Raw genomic sequence first — 20198 nt, 5'->3', positions numbered from 1 at the left:
ATCATGTTGGAGAGCTGGTATTTAGAAAAGTCGATGCCATCAACAAAGGACTTGAATGCAAGTGCACATTTAATAACTTCAGTATCTTACAGACAGTTCATATTGCTGAAGGAAGCCATCCAGCCAGTGTTGTGATGCTTTGAATTCTTCTGGTGATATTTCTAACTGTGGTGCCATTGCAAAGGAAAATGTTTGAATATCGGCCCTGCGTACAACCAAAGCCTTTGCTCCCCTGTCAGCAATCCATTCACAGATGATGTCTTCCAGCTCAGGAAGTAATGGTTGCCAACCTGATCCACACTTGCGCTTCTTAGCATTTCCCTCATCCACCTGTTGACTAAGGTTACTGTACTCCGCTTGCCATTTTTGGACCATTTGGAGATACAACTTCTTCTCTTTGCAGAAAGCTGTAAGATTCTTGCCCCGGGTGTCCTCCATGATTCCTTTCTTGTACTCAATGGAATAGCTCTTTCTTTTTGCACTCATCTTGTCTGGGGGTCAAAATATTATTCCCTTTAAATCTACCATTAAATCAAGTGTTAATTGAAGACTTACGAGACAGGAGTGGCAACAAAAATGATGACAGTTAAGAATAATAGTCCACACAAAAGCGACGAAAAATTGCAGGCACCAAAATTCAGAAAATGTTTCTTTATTTCACATGAGTGCATTAAGTACATCCGTTACAACACACGATGTATTGAATTATGAAGATTCATATCAGACACAAACATGTCCATTTGTTATCAAGTGTGCACGTTATTCGTGCATTGTTTCTGTACTCCAACTGGTCATTCGACAATAAGTCTTAAGTTCATCTGTTTACATAGGCGTTTACCCCTTGTCCAAAGGCACTCGTATGGGTATTTACAAATACTTAATTATAATTTATATTATCAGTTATTTTAAGTATTAATGTCAATAATATTATTTATTTATATTTAATTATATATTAATATTATTTTATAATTCAATACATCCGTCATGTGTTGCAACAGACGTACTAAATGCATCTGTCTGGCTGACGATCTTAACTGGGGCTTATTTTGGGGGTAGGGCTTATATTGCAAGCATCCTGAAAAATCATGCTAGGGCTTATTTTCTGGTTAGGTCTTATTTTGGGGAAAATACGGCACTTGTAACCTTTCAATGGCCTCTCATCCCACTTTGGAAAAGATCCAAACTAACGTGATGAAAAAAAATACATGATGTGGCTCCTGGCCACCTCTCCAGCACTATCTCTCAGTCTATCCCCCTCACTTTCTATACCCCAGTCATATTGATTTTCTTTAGTTCTTCAAATAAGCTAACATATTTCCCGAATTTAGGCCTTTCCTCATGAAAATTTCTCTGCCTGGAAAATTCTTCTGCCCGGAAAATTCTTCCTCATCACTCAACTTATCACCTCACCATCTCTCCTCTCTCACCCCATTTAAATGAAATGGATTAAAGTTATTCAATTTCTGTCAGAGTGAAGTATTAGAAATGAGTCCTCAAACCCTTGACCTGAAGTCAAGAACTCCACATGTATGTCTTGGGTCTGTGGAAGGTTTGTCATCAGTGGTCTCATTGGTAAAGTAAGAGGTGAATGGCATGCCCTACCAGGGCTCACCATTAAAGATTACCTATTGCAAACTTCTGTCTTACTTATGAGGAAACCAAGGCCCAGAATAATTGAATTAATTTACCATGGTACAGTAAACAGCTCTTTGGGTTGGGCAAACCCTTTTTCTAACACTATGTGGACACTATTGGCCTTCGAAACTGAACAGTTGTTTTGTACTGAGGGGGAAAAGACAGGTGTATTTAACCAAGAAAATAATTCAAAATGTATGCATTAATAGGTAGGCAGAAAATAACAGTAAATGAAGAACCTGGGATGCTTAGTTATACATACATAAAAAAGAAAAGCTGCTTTGCAAGGATGTAAACATTCTGTGCAGCAGACGGACACACTATTCATAAAATCATTCCCCTGATTTATAAATTCTGAACCTGCTCAAGCCTGCACATGAGTAAAACCTGCTTCAATGACCAGTAGAAGGAACAAAAATGTTAGTCTCCCTAGGAGACAGTGAAGGAAATGCTGCATGTATATCCTAGAGAATATCCTGACTTGAATACCTCCAACCAAAGAATCTGTTTTCTAATTCAAAGCAATCTCATTAAACTGATGTAAGGAGGAATACACCTTAGGGGGGGAAAAACTGGCTGAGATTGGTGGCTAAGATTCAAGACTACATGAACCACTTCCCCAAAAATCTTAGCCAATAGACATATGAGAAGATGCTCAACATCACTAATCATCAGAGAAATGCAAATAAAAACCACAATATTACTTCACATTGGTTAGAATGGCTATCATCAACAAGACAAATAGTAACAAGTGCTGGAGAGGCTGTGGAGAAAAAGGACCCCTCATACACTGTTGGTGGGAATGCAGATTGGTGCAGCCACTATGGAAGGTAGTGTGGAGGTTCCTCAAAAAATTAAGAATAGAATTACCATATGACTCAGCAATCCCTTTCCTGGGTTTCTACCCAAAAAATCTGAAAACATTTATCTGTAAAGACATATGTGCTCTGATGTTCATTGCAGTTTTATTTATGGAAGCCAATACTTGGAAACAACCAAAGTGTCCTTCGATAGATGATTGGATAAAGAAGTTGTGGGATATATACACAATGGAATACTATTCTGCTATAAGAAAAGATGAAATAGTGCCATTTGCAACAACATGGATGGATCTTGAGATTATTATGCTAAGGGAAGTAAGTCAGACAGAAAAGTCGAGAACCATATGATTTCACTGATATGTGGGATATAAAACTGAAAGCAACAAAGGAATAAGACAAACAAATAAAGAAACAAAAACTCATAGACATAGACAATAGTTTAGTGGTTACCAGAAGGTAAGGGGAGAGGGGGGATGGTAGAGGAGGCTAAAGGGGGTCTAATATATGGTGATGGAAGGAGAACTGACTCTGGGTGGAAGGAGAACTGACAATGTGATGTATAGATGATGTATTACAGAATTGTACACTTGAAACCTATGTAACTTTATTAACCATTGTCACCCCAATAAACTTTAATTTAAAAAAATTAAAGTTTGTAAGACTGGAGACAGAGGGATAATAAGGCAGTTAGCTCAGAAGACATGTTCATTTAATTTCTGGAGCAAGAGTGTATTTCCAAGGTGTCTTGAAAGGTAGTAACCAAGAGAGACAAACATTGTATCAACACACCCTGTATGGCACTATCATCATTAGTATACATATTGTTTTGTTTTGTTTTGTTTTGTTTTTTAACTAAAAGCAATGAAGTCAACAACAAACTGCAGGAAACATTCATTTACATAGTTTAATTGGCATCAATTTATGAAAATTTAGATTTCATCCTCTTTCATAATTAAGCTATGTAGAACCCATCAAATACCACAAATATGAGACACCTTATTCAGTACACAAGGGATAAAACTGAACAGAAATATTTTAAATAGAAATCTGAAGGAAGATGAAGATTTAACTTATAAAGTCTTGTTTACAGTGTACTTGAAATCTAAATGAGACAGCATATAACAATTCTTCCATCCTTGAAAAAAATCACGGAGAATGCAAAATAATCTTTGAGGAAAATAATTAATCCGGACACAAAAGAGTCCTTTTAAAAAGCTTTGTAAATACAATTATTTTTACCTACAATGGCCAATTGTCTCTTCTAAGCCCACCTAAATCTCTGTTGACTTTCAAGGTGAAATCCATTTCCCACCATAAAAACATGGAAAATACTCAAGTTTTTCTAATTATAAATTAAACAGAAAGAGACTCATAGGCACAGAACAAACTGATGGTTGCCAGATGGGAGGGGGTTGTGGGTAGGGTGAAAAAGGTGAAGGGATTAAGAAGTACAATTGATAGTTACAAAATAGTCACCAGTATATAAAGTACAGCATAGGGAACATAGTCAATAATATTGTAATAACTACCGTGTTTCCCCGAAAATAAGACCTAACCAGAAAATAAGCTGTAGCATGATTTTTCAGGATGGTCATAATAGAAAATAAGCCCTAATGTGTCTTTTGGAGCTAAAATTAATGTAAGACCCAGTCTTATTTTCAGGGAAATATGGTAGGGCTTATTTTATATTACGAGCATCCTGAGAAATCATGCTAGGGCTTATTTTCCAGTTAGGTCTTATTTTCAGGGAAACACGGTATGTACAGGTCAAATGGGTACTAGATTTATCAGGGGATCACTTTGTAAGTTATAGAAATGTGTAACCATTATGCTATATACCTGAAACTAATATAAAATAATATTGAATGTCAACTGTAATTTTTTTTAAATCTGGGGAAAAAAATTTTAAATTTTCAAATTAGCAAAACTTTCTTTTTTTTAATAATAATACCAAAGCTGATAAGGGTTTAGTGAAGCAGAACTCTCATGAGTTGCTGGGAAGAATGGTGAGAATTTGGTAACCTATCAAGAGGCTTAAAGAACTCATATTCTTTGACTTAGTAGTTCCATTTCTGGGAATCTATACAAAAAGATATCATAATGAAGAAAAAAACCACTTTTTGTGCATAAAGACGCTTGCATCTATGTTATTTACATAGGATAATTGGAAATATTGGTTTGTATCTACATTATTTATAAAGAATAATTGGAAATATTGATATGTCCAACAATAGAGGAGTTGAAATTATGGTGTGTCAATGATTGCCATTTTAATCATTTAAAGTTTTTTCTCCCTAGTTTTTATGCTTTAAAAATGGTATATGCTGTATTACATCTGTAATGCTATTTATATTTTATAATGCTGCATCTCTTCTATATTGCTGAATTACTTATTTCTTTTAAGCTGTGTCTCTACAAGGAAGTCTTGGTTCTGATTGATATTTTAAAAAAGTCTATAAAGCTATGTTCTCAGAGTTGGAGACAACAATGGGATTATGAGTGTAAATATTGTCACAAAAGGAAAGTGAGGTAAGACTGTTCTTGAGGAAAACTGACCAGTGTCTTTGAAAATTGGAGGGGTGGGGGTCTCAAAGATTGCTGAGCTCTTTCCCCGAGCTGACAAGTGCTGCTTCTAATGTCAGAAGGGAAAGGTTTATGTATTCATTACTCCCTACCAAGAAGTAGAGAATTATAGTTGAACTTAAAGGGTTTCAAAAGGAAAAATCTTTAGGTCCAGCAAGTAGACTGAGCAAATGGGTGCTACAGATACAGAAACACTGGTATATTGGTGACTATACTTTAAGAACGCTTGAGGCTGCCAGTCAAGTTATAGGTGGACATTCAGAAAGGGGATAACATATTCAAAGGCACAGAGATGTGGAAAGCCCTGGTGTTACTCTTGCTAGTATATAAAGGGAAAATGGAAAATGCTAGATAAGGTATGAAATAAGGTAAGGAGCCAATCTCAGAAGCGTTTTTGCTATGTTCAGCTGAAGATGAAGAACCACCAGTGATTTTTCAGTTATGAGAGAGACATGATCAGATGTGCTTACAAATATATTAATGTAGAGAAGGAGTGTAAAACTGGAAGGAGAGAAAGCAGATAAAGGTTGTTGAATAGTCCTTGAAAGACACAATAATGATTATCGTGAGTTGGATGCAACCTCAGGACTTGAATATACATAAAGATAGGGTCAGAAGACTTAGTGAGTTAAATACAGTTGAGGAATAAAAGCAAGGAAAATGTACATTTCTATTTTTACCCAAAAGGATCAGGAACTAAGGAGCAATGACCATAGCAATAAAAAAAAAAAAGAATTTGAAAACTTCCTATGTTTGTCTACTTAAATCTGCAATGGTTATGATATATGTCCCCAAGTTCTTTGATCCTTCAAAAAGATGGACTTCAATTCCCCTCCCAATGAACTGGCCAGGCCTGGCAACTCTTTTCTAACAAAGTGCCACAGAGTTACAACATCCAAGACTAGAACATAAAAAGGCAAGACAGCTTCTAACTCACTCTCTCCACTGGGATGTTCTCGCTTGGAATCCAGCCACCATGCTGTGAGGAAGCCCAATCTACCTGGAGAGATGACTTGTTCCAGCCACGTGTTTCAACCATGGCAGCTGACATCCCAGTAGGCAGCCAGTCTCAACTGTGATTGAAGAAACTTTGGGTTGACCCCCAACCCAGCCACTAAACTGCATGACAAACACCAAACAAGAACTGCCCAGCTGAAATCAGTCAACTCCTAGAACCATGAAACATAACACATAATTTAAAAAAATGTTTTTCTAAGCCACATATTTTGAGGTTGATTGTTATGCAACAAAAGATAAACAGATATGGAATTGTCCTGGTTATTTTTAAATGACATGGGCCTATTAAAGCCAGTTACAAAAAGTGTATGATTCCACTTATACAAAATACCTAGCGTAGTCAAATTCATAGACAGAGAAAGAAGTATAGTGGTTGCAGGGGTTGGGGAAAGGAGGAAATGAGGAGCTGTTGTTTAATGGGGACAGAGTTTCAGCTAAGGAAGACGAAAAAGTTCTGGAGATTGGTTGTACAACATTGTCAATATTTTTAAAACTACTGAACTGTACACTTAGAAATGGTGAAGACTTTTTTTACCACAATAAAAAATAATAAAAATCATATCATAACGACCCCCCCAAAAAAGCCAACCAAACAAATAAACAAAATGACAAGGGCCTACGTAGTTGTCTTCAGGGACAGCACAGAATGTAGGGAATTTGGCAGTATTGAACCTCAGGCTTAATGAGGAAAGCACTCTAAGGAATAGAAGAACGGTAATGTGGGCTTCCAAGAGATCTTAAAACAAAAAATGCTAAGACTTTAGCAATTGAAAGATACAAAGAACATGCTTATCAAATTTTCAGGTTATGCAAAGGAAGTAGGAATAACTAATTCCTTAATGGTTAACTTAGAATTCAGTAGCAATTTGATCTTGGTTTAACAGAACAGATAATATCATGGAAAATACTCCTGTTAGAGAATACCTAAAGAAGTTGTAAATTTACACACACACACACATCACCCGTACCCATGCCACCCCTCTCCAATCAATGGTAAATAGCCAGGTAGCCATGCAGGTACTTAGAATAAGTGGATGGGTAGATGAGCTGGCAAGAAAATGAAGAAAGTCTTCGGTGTTCAAAAAGAACCAAAGGCAAGAATCCAGAGAGCAAAATGCTAATGCCATCAGCTGCCCTGAGGTTATCTGCAGAGCTTAGGCTGCCTAGAGTTTCAGTTTTAAAGGAACAATGACTCTGCCCAAGCAAAGAGAAAAGTCGGCTAGGAGATTCCTTTATAATGCCTGGTCCCTGAGGAGCTTAACTTATTGTGAAAGGGGAAAATTCCCAGCTCACCGTAGAGTTATGATAATATCATTTTTGCCTTTCTTAGTTTTGTCTTTGGTGGTGGGGGTGGCAGGGTCTCCCCTGAGAATGTGTAACTATAAGTTGATACTCATGCAAAATTGGATCTAGAAATAACACAACTTTCAAAAACTGAAAAAACACAGATTATTTACTTGAAGTGGTTCAGAAACCTGAAGAAGTGCAGAAATTTAAAAGTGAAAAATTCTTTCTGGAGGAAAGCACATTAAACCCAGTTTTCAAAGAATTGTCAAAGATACAGTTTCTACAAATATTACCACAAAAGAAAGGGAGGGAGGGAGGGAGGGAGGGAAGGAGGGAGGGAGGGAGGAAATAAATCACAAAACACACAATGAAATAGGCCACTTATTTTGCACCACCTCATATCCTCTTTACTTTACCTGCATCTTGTACAAGCTGTCACTGCGATAACCAGCTATGCATAGATTCCAACCCACTGAAATCTATGCTCCTGGAGGTAGGAGCAACCTGACAGTGCCTCATTTCATACCTGAGCATTGCACCTCTTCCCTCCCTCCTGAAGTTCCCTGCTAGTATAACCCAATGACCTCACTGGACACAACCTGGTTGTGTGAGAGAGCTAATACCTTGTGTGTGTGTGTGTGGGGGGGGGGAACTTAGATCAATGAGAGCTAGAAACTGGGGGGTGAATTGTTCTCCTTTATCCTTATCAATGGCGGTCTCAAGCTGCAATTGATTTGGCTCATAGGGAACATGAAACTCAGGACCAACAAACACAGGGTATGCTAGCAAGACTTTCAATAAATAAATCATAAAGGATGAACTTCGTGATGAAGGAAGATGACCACAGAAGACAGGTCTGAGTTGCAAGAAAAAATGGTGAGCCAAGACTATGGTAAACTGGGTAAATGTAAACAAATACTGTCTCTATAAAGCAAAACTAGTTTCTAATTTGTGATATTAAAAAACAAGACATAATTAAAATAGTGAACAATAGAAAGATAATCAGGATTGGGTAAGGAAAGCTAAAGCTTTCTCAAATCCTCATATTCCTCAGAAACAGAACAACTATTGCTGAATTCCAGGCTTCGTTATGTAAGTGTAATTGGCTGCTCAGTTGGACTCTTCCTGAGTCATTTTTAATTGAGACACAAATAAGGAAATAGATACCAAGGTGAGTGTGCAACTGGAGCTCCCAGATACATAATTTACAAAGGAACATGTAAGAGCCAGTCCCATGACCTTTGATACTCCCAGCCACATCAAGGATATAAAGAAAAGTCAGAATGTGGAAATGAGACAAGATTTGATGAAGATATTTCATCTGACAAAGCTGTTGACAAGTTGTGACTTCCCACTTCCCCTGTGGGGGAGGACTAATGTTACCTTCCCACCTCAAGACTAATCTAAGGAACTTCCAGGGTTCCACCCAGAGTGTTTAAGTATATTTACCATAATTGGAAGACACAGACTTGTGAGTGTCTCATGCCTGAAAAAATTAAAGTAACCTGTAATGGAAATGGCCACCTACAGATTCCAACAGCAAGAAGCTGGTAGCAAGTGCTGGGTTCCTGAGGGCCATAAAAGAAAAAGAAATGCTATGGCAAGTATAACACTGTGAAAGCTGAAAGATTCCCCTTTGAAACTGGGAACAATGAAAAAAGAAAGCTCTCTATTACTACTTCTATTCAATATTGTCCTGGATACCCTAGTCAGGCAATTAGACAAGACAAATAAATACAAGAATTCAAAAGGAAGAAATAAGCCTGAGAGATGCTATGATAGTCTATGTAGAAAAACTGAAAAATTCTACAAATAATTAGTCTTAATAAGAGAGTTTAGCCAGATCGCAACCACATTGCAATACATTAGTAAAAAGCAGCAAATATAGATTTTCAAAAGATACCACTTAAAATACCAGTGAGACTCTGACACACATAAGAATAAATCAAACAAAAGTTATATTAGATCTTTATTAGAAAATTATAAAATAAAACTATTAGAAGACATTAACAAAGAGTTAAATAAATGAGGAAATATATTCATATATAAGAATATGATTTTATAAGGCTCTCTCCTCCCTAAATTCATCTATAAAGTCAATGAAATTTTAATAAAAATCTTAACAAGTTTTTTAAAGATACTGAACAAGCCAATTCTAAGATTTATATTGAAGAACAACAGACCAAGAATAGCCAAGGAACTTCTGAAGAAAAACAAGGAATGGGAACTCATATCAGATATCAAAATTTTTATAAATTATAGCAATTAAAATATTGTAGTTTGGGCAAAGGAGTATACCAATTGACCCCAGTAACAAAAACAGAAAGCCTAGAAACAGACTCATTCCTAAATGAAAATTTGGTACATGACCAAAGGGTCATTAGAAATTGAGGCAAAGGTTGCACTCTTGAACAATTGGTTATCCATATGGAAGAAAATAAAAATGGATTCCTTCCTTGATTAAAAAAAATCAACTCCACATAAAGGACGGACTTAAATGTGAAATGCAATACCTTAACATATTTCAAAGAAAACATGAGGCTATCTTTATGCCACTGGGGTAAGGAAAGATGAAAGAAGATCACAAAATACAAACCACCCAAAGATGTCTAAAAATAAAAATTAAAAAAAAACACAAAATTAAAAATACATATCCCCTTCTGAACATCACACCTTAAGAGGAACAATAACAATGAGATTCATGCCCATGTAAGAATAACCAGTATGTATAGTGTACATGGATACGAGATTTATTGGGGTGATAGATGAAAGGGGCATTGGGGGCAGGGTGAAAAAGGTGAAGGCATTCAAAAGTACAAATTGGTAGTTACAAAATAGTCATGAGGATGTAAAGTAAACCCTAGGGAATATAGTTAATAACATGGTAATAACTATGTATAGTGCCAGGTGGGTACTAGACTAGTCAGGGAGATCACGTTGTAAGTTATATAAATGTCTAACCACTATGCAGTACACCTGAAATTAATATAAAAAAATTGAATGTCAACTTTAATTGAAAAATTTAAAAAGGCAGGGAAAGGTGAAGGAGAATAAGAGGGTCAAATTTCCAGGCATACAACAAGTAAGTCATGAGGATGTAATGTACAGCATAGGGAATATAGTCAACAATAGTGTGATAGCATGGTGCAGTGTCAGATGGTTGCTGGGCTTAATCATGGTGATCACTTCTTTAGGTATAGAAATGTTGAACAACTATTGTGTACCCCTGAAACTAATATAATATTGTGTGTTAGCTTTATTTTAATAAAAATCTTTTTAAAAAACTAACTGGAACTTTAAGCAAACACAATCAGTTGAGAGAGTCTATGGGAAGAGCTCGGGCTTATGGGAGGAGTTCTCGCATTCTAAGTAATCCTGAGACCCCTATAGGGAGTACTCTATATTTGTAATAAAGCGCTATGGTTCTAAAAGAAGGAGAAAGAGGAGGAGGAGGAGGGAGGAAAAAGGAGGAGGAGGAGAAGGGAGGAGGAAAGAGGAGGAAGGAGGAAGGAGGAGGAGGAAGAGGAGAAGGAGGAAGAGGAAAAGAGGAGGAGGAGGACGAGGAGGAGGAAGGAGGAAGAGGAAGGAGGAAAGAGGAGGAGGAAGAAGAGGGGAGGAAGAGCAGGAGGAGGAGGAGGAGGAGGAGGAGGAGGAGGAGGAGGAGGAGGAAGAAGAACCAGCATGGTGAAGGGCCTGGAAATTTTCTCACATATACAACAGATGCATAAACTTGGGTTTTTTAATTTTTCAAAAAGAGAGAAAGACTATTTAGAGGGCCAATAATAATTACCTTCAACTATCTGAAGCTGGAAAAATGCTTGAGGTGTGTTAAGCCATAGGAACTTATGACTGCACACCTCCCGTTTTCTCTCTTTGTAATCTAACTTCGCAGGTAGCCTAGCATAGATTTTATTTAGAATTCCTAACTTGCTTATATTAACCTCCAAACCCACTTAGATCACCCTAAGTGTTATGAGGTTTGTGTAATCAGCCACATCCTATAATTTTCTAAGAGTTTAACAAAAGAGCTAAGATTTACCCTTCCTTCCATACCTGTGCCAGCTCTGATATTGATAATTGCTAGACCTGTCTTTTCAGGGAGAAGCCCAGGATAATTTGCAGAACCAGGGCGCTAATCCAGCTCAAGCTACCCAGGGGCTGACCAAAGCGGCCTGGAGGACTGCACTGACCTCCTCATGAATTATTCTCCTTATAATACTAAAATCTCCTGGGGGGGGGCGGGAGACTTTGCACCATTTTTGAACTTCCACGTACAAGCATGTATAGTTATGCTTTCTAACTGCGCATGCACGGGAATGTCCCCACCTATACATGAGATGATGAACCTCACCTTGATGTTTACACATGATTTCCTTGAATAAAGATGAATTCGATTCATGGTTCAGTGAAATGCCACTTTGGGGAAGTGACACCCCATCCCACCCCTCGTGTCCTTGCCTGCCAGCACAAAATGAAGTGTGTTCCTTATAAAAGTCTTCTCAGAGTTGTCTTTTGGCTAGCAACTACTGAGTAGATGGAGCCGGCTCAGTCCAACAACATCTTCTCCTGAGAAGGGACCATTATGGAAGGAACTGTTGAGTTTCTCTCTTCAACCCACCCCCTCTCCTGTATAGGCAATGAGGAAAAAGAGGGTCAGACAGGTGTAGACCCTGACCTTGCTGGACTTTTAGAGTTGGTGGGGTGTTCTGTCTGCCCCATGGGATGTGATTGATAGATACACTCATAGGTGGCACTTCTATTCTCCCTGCAAAAAAGTCAGCCCAGTTCAGAGGGAAGTGGTTGAAGCAATATTTCCAGTTGGCTCAAAACCAATGGTGAAAATGCTATGAGTAGTTATCATCCACATGATCACAACCTTCAAAATCCCCACCAGACTTCTGAGTTATACATCCTTCCTTGATCTGAGAAGGGTTTTAAACAACCTGCTTCTTAGGAGTGGTTTTAGAAAACAGAACTGAGATGGGTAGAACTTATAAGAAGAAATATTTCAATTTGAACTTGTTAATATCAAAGAACTTATTAAAACTTGGTTGGTGCAAGTGTGATACAGTAAGCTTGCTGGACAAGTTCCAGTGGAGACCACCAATGCACAGAAAAAGGAAAGAGCATCCCTGTAGTATCTGTGGCCTCTAGTGCCCCTTCTAACAACTCTAAGGGACAATGAAATAAATGCAGGCTTAAAACGTAACTTTATCATTTAAGGTTTCTAAGAACAAGAGCAATGCAGATGGTTTTTCACCAATATTCTTGAGTTGCAAAGTAACTTATCAAAATACTGATGCTATTTCTTTATATTTTTTGCTGTTAGAGAAGCCCGCAGGAAACTTACTCTCTGACAGAAACCTTAAAGTGTGAAAACCACAAAAGCAAGACTATGCTTCACAAAAAGAAGAATGTTCTTACCTGGAGAATTAATCATCACTTTAAAGGTTCTGGAGACTGAGTCAGATGCCTATAGATAGAGCAGAAAGCATTCTGTATGAGTAACTCATTCTATCTGCCTTTCCCCAAACTCCCATTTTGCTTGGTTCTTCTATCAATGTTGTTTCCTGCTTTTCTGTTTTGAAAATTGCCCTTATAAGAGAGTAGGTTGATATTAGCACTTGTCTGAATATTAGAATCACCAGGAGAAGTTTCAAAACAATCCATGATCAGGCCATACCCCAGACCAATTCAATTACAATCCCCGGAGGTGGGAACCAGAAAGGAATATTTATTTCTAAGTTTTCCAGGTGGTTCCAAAGGTCAGACAAAGTTGAGACTCAGTCTATTAGCAACCAACAATAGTTCCCAAACTTCAGCTTGCACCAGAATCCCCTGGAGGGCTTGTTAAAACAGACTGCTGGGTCCCACCTACAGAGTTTCCGATGCAGTAGGTCTGGGGTGGGGCTGATAATTTGCATTTTACAAGCTTCCAGGCCACGTTGATGACTGCAGTGCAAGAAGCACAAGACTACGATGTACTTTGGTCCATCTGGTTCTCAAATTAGGGGGGCTTTGTATGAAAACGAGTTGCTTGATGGTTCCATTGTGAGGTGGATCCTCCCACATACATCAAGTCAAGTAACAAGAAATGGTTCCTTCCCTCTAGGTGTTTTTCCTACTTTTAAATAGGGTTTGTGCTTTTTTTTTTTTTTTTTTTAAGGAGGGCACAGCTCACAGTGCCCCATGTGGGGATCGAACCTGCAAACTTCATGTTATTACAAGCACCACGCTCCAACCAACTGAGCTAATCGGGCACCCCGGGTTTGTGCTTTTTAATAACCCAGCCAGTCTCAGCCTAGAGCTCACTTTTCAGGGCTTTAACATATTGTTATAGCCAAAGGAGATCCAGAAGGGTTTCCAAAGTTCCTACAACCCTGATTAGAAACAGGTTTAAAAAAAAGGCATAATATAAAACCCACATTGCCACTTCTTTAAGGGTAAGATAAAATATACACATGCATATACATACATATATACATTCACTTTTTATAATAATATTTATAACAAAAATAATGAAACTACATTTTTTAAGTGTAATAGTTAATCTTGCCATTGTCATGAAAGTCAGATCCCTGCGGTTTGAGATGGACAAACCCACAATACGCCCAGGAATACACCCTTCTCCACCTATCTCCCAGGGAATTCGGGAACGCTGAAGAAAAATGCAGGGTGCATTTGCTTTTCTCATCTGCTTCTAGCATTGATAGTGTTTTGGAGGTTTCTTTATTGAAGAACAGTGGGAACCAAAAAATTAAGTTACTCCCGCTAAATTTGTACAATCAGCCTCAGCAACCTGGCCACATCCCTAAATCTATCTTTTCAAGTAGTTCTGGCCTCAAGTTTCAGATTCATGCAATTTCTCTGGTTTGGACAATCGGCAGGTTGTTTCAATATCAAACCCTATGATTACAGTGCCAAGACTATTATTTTCTTTAAATTCAAAGAGAAGACTTCCATTTTACCTACTTTATATTCAGCATTTGCTGCCATATTCTCAATGTCTTCATTGCCTTTCAGTCTTCTTTCAAGTGAGTAGAAGCTAATGAAATTCAGGAAGAACAACATAAATGCAATCTCATCCCCGAGGAAAAATGCAGTCCTTCATTTTGCCTAAGATTGAAAGCCTCAACTCTTGTTCCTTGAAAATGTGCTTGCAGACCATCTTCATCATTACCCTCATTCTATTCTGGATAAAATGAGAAAATATGTGTGAAGTACTTGAAAGAGCTCAAAGCACTGTACAAATATAAGGGGAGGTTATTACCGTGTTTCCCCAAAAATAAGACCTAGCCAGACAATCAGCTCTAATGTGTCTTTTGGAGCAAAAACTAATATAAGACCTGGTATTATATTATATCTATTGTATTATATTATATTATATTATATTATATTACATTACATTACATTACATTACATTACACTATTATATTATATTATATTATATTATATTATATTATATTATATTATACCTGGTCTTATAAGAAAATAAGACTAGGTCTTATATTAATTTTTGCTCCAAAACACGCATTAGAGATGAATGTCCAGCTAGGTCTTATTTTCAGGGAAACAGGGTATAATATCCAGACACAGGCTGCTGCACAGACGTGTGATTCTCTTCCACAATGATTCAAGGGTTGATAAGTCTTCTTACAACTGGTCCAAGAGTGGTAGTCATTTATCTGGCTCTTGCCCTGTGCTACACGGAGTTAGGGGTGGGGAGTCACATGGAAACTTAAAACTAAGTACTGTTTCATGATCTTGAGAGTATCAAACCAGAAGTGGGTCTATAGTTGAACTCATATTCACCTGGGCAGGGCTAGGAGTCTTTTTTGTTTAAGGCCTGAATCTAGCTGGCCTCACGTTATAATCAAATGTCTAGGGGAGGGGAGGTGCATCTAATTCAATGCTCTTAATTTATACATGGGCCAGAGAAATCCAGGGACATAAATTGACTTTCCCAGTGTTTCGCAATGACTTAGACCAAGCAGGTACTCTATAACAGTCCTGATGCAGCTTCATATGCAGAATTATACTACCTTTAGCTAAAACATACTGGTCGTAGGTCCAATGATTAGCAGATAGGTAGAAAGACAGATTCTTTTAACATGATATTTATGGATGCACATAGGAAGCTGGTCTTAACTCTGAAGATTTTGTTGACATGTCTTTTGAAAAACAGTTTGCAAAGTACTTTCATCTGTGGTAAAGTAGCCTTTGTACCCATTAATAATTCACAAAGCTCAGCAAATGGAGCAGAGAACAAACCTGATCATTAGTGGAAACTACTGTCAGCACTAATAAAGGTAATTAACAATAATATTTAAGTTTTTACTTACCAATTAATTGGCAAGGGATTTAAAAAATAACTTTATGAGGAAATTAACCAGCTATCCCATAACTCTGTACTTTTGTTCCATTGTTTCAAATATCTTAATTTCCAGGAAAGCTTAACCACAGAAAATTTTAAAAAGAGGTTAGAAACTCAGGGAGTGTGGTTCATCATTTTCCATAGCTTACTTTTTTTCATTATAATACATTTTCCATTTTTAATTAAATGAATAAAATAGCTGTGTTGCCTGTGAGATTATATACATTTGCCAAATAAAGCTGCAGACATCTCTCTTCTTAATGTGCTTAGAGAAGACTGCTATGCTGTCTTTTAAATAGACACACTTTCTTCACTTATCTTGTTTTGAATTTGTACAGGCTTATAAAATCACAACAGATGTTTCCTGTGGGTACCGGGTACCAAATAAATTATACATTAGTTTCCCGTTGGTTTTCTATCTTAGCAGACATCAGCTTCTTCTGAACTCAAAATTGGGTAAGACAAAATCAACTCTATTTTCTATCTTCTCTATAGTCCTGCATGGAGAATGAAGGTCAAGCCAATGACAGTAATCTTGGCATTCAGAATTTAAAAAAAAAAAAAAATGTAAGAGGAAAGAGTTGATTAACTGCCCATGTCCCATTGCATCAAAGTCGAAACATTAATACACCAATAGGCATTTACTCTGTGCTGAGCACTATCAAGGACAGAGAATGATAAGACATTGTCTCAAATTCAGGAGACTACCATTGAAAGTAACCAAGTTGAACACAAGAGTGATACATTGAGGGGAATGATGGAGTTTCTCTCGCCAAAGTTTGCAAAGCATTTTCAGTAGGTAGGGAATTAGGTATAAACAAAACGGCCACTCAAGTTTCCTTAAGTCCTAGAGTCAGACTTTATCCAGTTAAAAGTTATGGGGATTTGAAATATTAGGCTAAAAATACTAAATTTCAGCAGTGATACATGAGTTGCAAGAGACAACTTTGAAATAGACTCTGCCATGCCTATGTATGATTAAAATCATCTGGTATAATGATTGCACTTAGAGAGGAAGAAAGTGAGAAAGTGCCAAGGGTGAAGTCCTCAACGACTCTCCAAGAGGTCTGCAGATGATGGTGCAAAGAAAGGGGTCTCGGGAATGATTGGTTGGTGTGAGCCTTATAGAAAGAGTGGTTTCCCAACGACAGTGAAAGTGCAATGGCCAAGCCACCTCTCCATCCTGGGTCTCAGAGGAGTAGTTATCATTAATTGATAGCACCTACATGTCTGTAGTTTAAACGAGAAATAGGAGAAGGGGTGATGTGTAACTAGATTAAGGGCATTCATTTACAATGGAACCATGTGCAAGAGGGGAGACTGAGAAGTGTTAAACGATGAACTAGCAGGGGAATTTTTAGCAGGGGAATTCTAGACTAAAGGCCAAGACAGTCCCAGACTCGATATAGGAAATGTGAAAGAGGATGGAGGAGTAGGGGTTGTACCTTGGGTGAGTGAGAAGCAGAGTTACCTGGAGATATAACCTTATGGCCCCTTCTACCGTGTTTCCCCAAAAATAAGACCTAGCTGGACCATCAGCTCTAATGCATCTTTTGAAGCAAAAATTAATATAATATAATATAATATAATATAATATAATATAATATAATATAATATAATATAATATAATATATAAGACCCGGTATTATATTACTATATTATATTATATTATATTATATTATATTATATTATATTATACCTGGTATTATATTATATTAATTATATTACATTTTATATTATATTATATTATATTATATTATATTATATTATATTATATTATATTATATTATACTATATTATATTATACTATATTATATTATGTTAAAGACCCGGTCTTATATTAAAATAAGACCAGGTCTTATATTAATTTTTGCTCCAAAAGATGCATTAGAGCTGATGATCCAGCTAGGTCTTATTTTTGGGGAAACATGGTATGCACTCATTAACTACCCAAGCCTGGAAAGGCTTATGTTTCCCAATTTATAAAGAGGTGAGGCTGTTCAACAGAGACTGACAAGCCAAGAACTGAAAACTTGTCTCATTTATGATCATAGAGGCCTCAGTAAGTGTTTACAATGTAGATCATATCTTCAAAACTGTTCACATCTGAGCCCAAGGAACACATACCCTTATTACTTTTCCACTTCACTATTTAGGCAACTCCCCTCCCCAAATCTAAAGAGCCATCATCACTGTCATTTATAACTATAAAGATGGTGATGATGTGAGAGCCTAGAAATTATCATTGTTGGTCTGACCCAGGTTTTACAAATATGGCTTTGGCCTGGCCCTGTCACTTTGGAAATTGCTTGTCACTCCTCAATGCAAAGTGCAAATTGTGGCAGCTGCAATTGAAGCAAAGAATCTCTTGCTGCTTATCATGAAAATTGTTTGTTCTGAAGTGTGTTCTGCAAGGCAGCTTTTTTCTAAAAGTCGCCCATTATTTCTTGAATTTTAACCACTTTGTTCTAACAAGTAAAAGGAACAATAGGCCAAGGAGTGAGTGTCTACAGAGCTGGTGACAACCTGGCCTCCTTCCCATGTCCTTTCTTGGCCTGTATAGCTCATGAACTGAGCTAACAGCCCAGACTGAAGCCTCTCCTAGTTTCTGACACATACCCAGGTTTGAGATCTACTGGCCCAGACATATAGCTGAGCTTCTGTGGCAAATGGCATTTCCTTGACCACTTGAGATCTTATATCTTCCCCACCAACTGCAACCCAGGACAATACCTGGGCATACCTGTAACCTGATCCACAGCTTCCCTGCCATCACTCTTATTTTCCTAGTGATCCAATATGCATTAATTTCCTTCCTCAGCTCTCCCTCTCAATATTTCCCACTCTAGAACAGAAGACTCAGACCAGGAAAAATATAGGGGCTGCACTTGAGAGTGAATGCCTCCTTAATTGTCGCACCCTGGGCACCTCCTTTGCTTTGTCCTAGTCTTGGCCTTGGGAAACCCCATCCTGATCTACAGACCATTCAGCAGGACCTTGATTCCCTATGTATTGTTAGTTGTTGCTCTGTAACAAACCACCCCTAAAATTCAATGCCTTGAAATAATCATTTATTTATTCTGTTTCCTTGAAAATAAGACCTAGTCGGACAATCAGCTCTAATGCATCTTTTGGAGCAAAAGTTAATATAAGACCAGTCTTATTTTACTATAAGACTGGGTCTTTAATATAATATAATATAATATAATATAATATAATATAATATAATATAATATAATATAATATAATATAATATAATAATATAATATAATACTGGGTCTTATATTAATTTTTGCTCCAAAAGATGCATTAGAGCTGATTGTCCATCTAGTTCTTATTTTGGGGGAAACAAGGTATGTCATGATTCTGGGGATTGGCAAGTTCAGCTGAGCTAGGTTGGAAAATTCTTCTGGCCTCAGCTAGGCTCCTTCATGAAACCTTGCTCAGCAGTGAATGGACTAGGTGGCTCACTTCTGGGGGTCGACTAGTTGTTGACTGTATTCCTCAGATTGCCTCCATAGGTCTCTCATCCTCCAACCAGGGCTTGCTCTCATGGAAAGCAGGTAAGCTTCCCAGACAGAGAGAACAGAAGTACACAAAACATCTTGGTGCCTAGGCTCAGAGATGACACCTAGTCATTTCTGCTATGCTACTGGCCAAAGGGAATCATGAGGCCAGCCCAGATAAAGTGTGGGGAACTAGCTCTGCCTCTTGATGGAAGGAGATGTAATCACATCACAAAAGGCCTAGATACAAGAAGGGGTGAAGAACTATAGCTATTTTAGTCATCAATCTACCACACCTTGCCTAGCTTTGCCTTGGTTATGTAATGGTGACACTATATCTTCTATTTTGAGATTTAAACCTCTAGTGTAATTCGACTTAACCGTGTAGTTTAGCTTGGGACTTTTTGAAAGTTTTTCTTTGCTTTTCTTCCTTCCCGTGAAACCTTAATGACTCTGTTTACTATACATTTACTATGCAGACCAGTTTCGAGGATTCTGTTTACTTCAGACCATATGCATACCTGGGTCACATAGAAGTTCGGAAAGAAGTTTTACATCTGCATAAGATCCACTCCTATCCCAGACACAAACCAGCCTCTGGGAAGCGCTTTTTTCCAGTAATTGCCTGACCAACTTCCCCTTTCCTTTGTTCTGCCTCTCCACACGTGCCTATAAAACCTTTTGGCAGTGCTGGGGGGAGCGGGGGAGGTGGCCTTTGGATAGGAGGCCGCCATCCTCCCAGAAGGCCGGCATTCTAAATAAACCTGCTTTTCACCAACCTCGCCTCTCAAGTTCTGGCTCTCGTGTGGTGAGCAGCTGGACCTTTAGCATGGTAACAGGCCTCTTCTCCAGGACTGGCCACTATTTTCAAACTTTAGTCCACGGAGTATGGTTCCACTGAATATAGATAGAGATCTAATAAATTGGATAATAGCCAACTGCTTGCCAGGTTTCAACCTCCATCTAGATCCCAAA

This window comes from Rhinolophus sinicus, chromosome 18, assembly GCF_057876585.1.
Source record: "Rhinolophus sinicus isolate RSI-liver-muscle chromosome 18, RSI-T2T, whole genome shotgun sequence".
Classification (NCBI taxonomy): domain Eukaryota; kingdom Metazoa; phylum Chordata; class Mammalia; order Chiroptera; family Rhinolophidae; genus Rhinolophus; species Rhinolophus sinicus.
Note: the sequence above shows the minus strand (reverse complement) of the source record.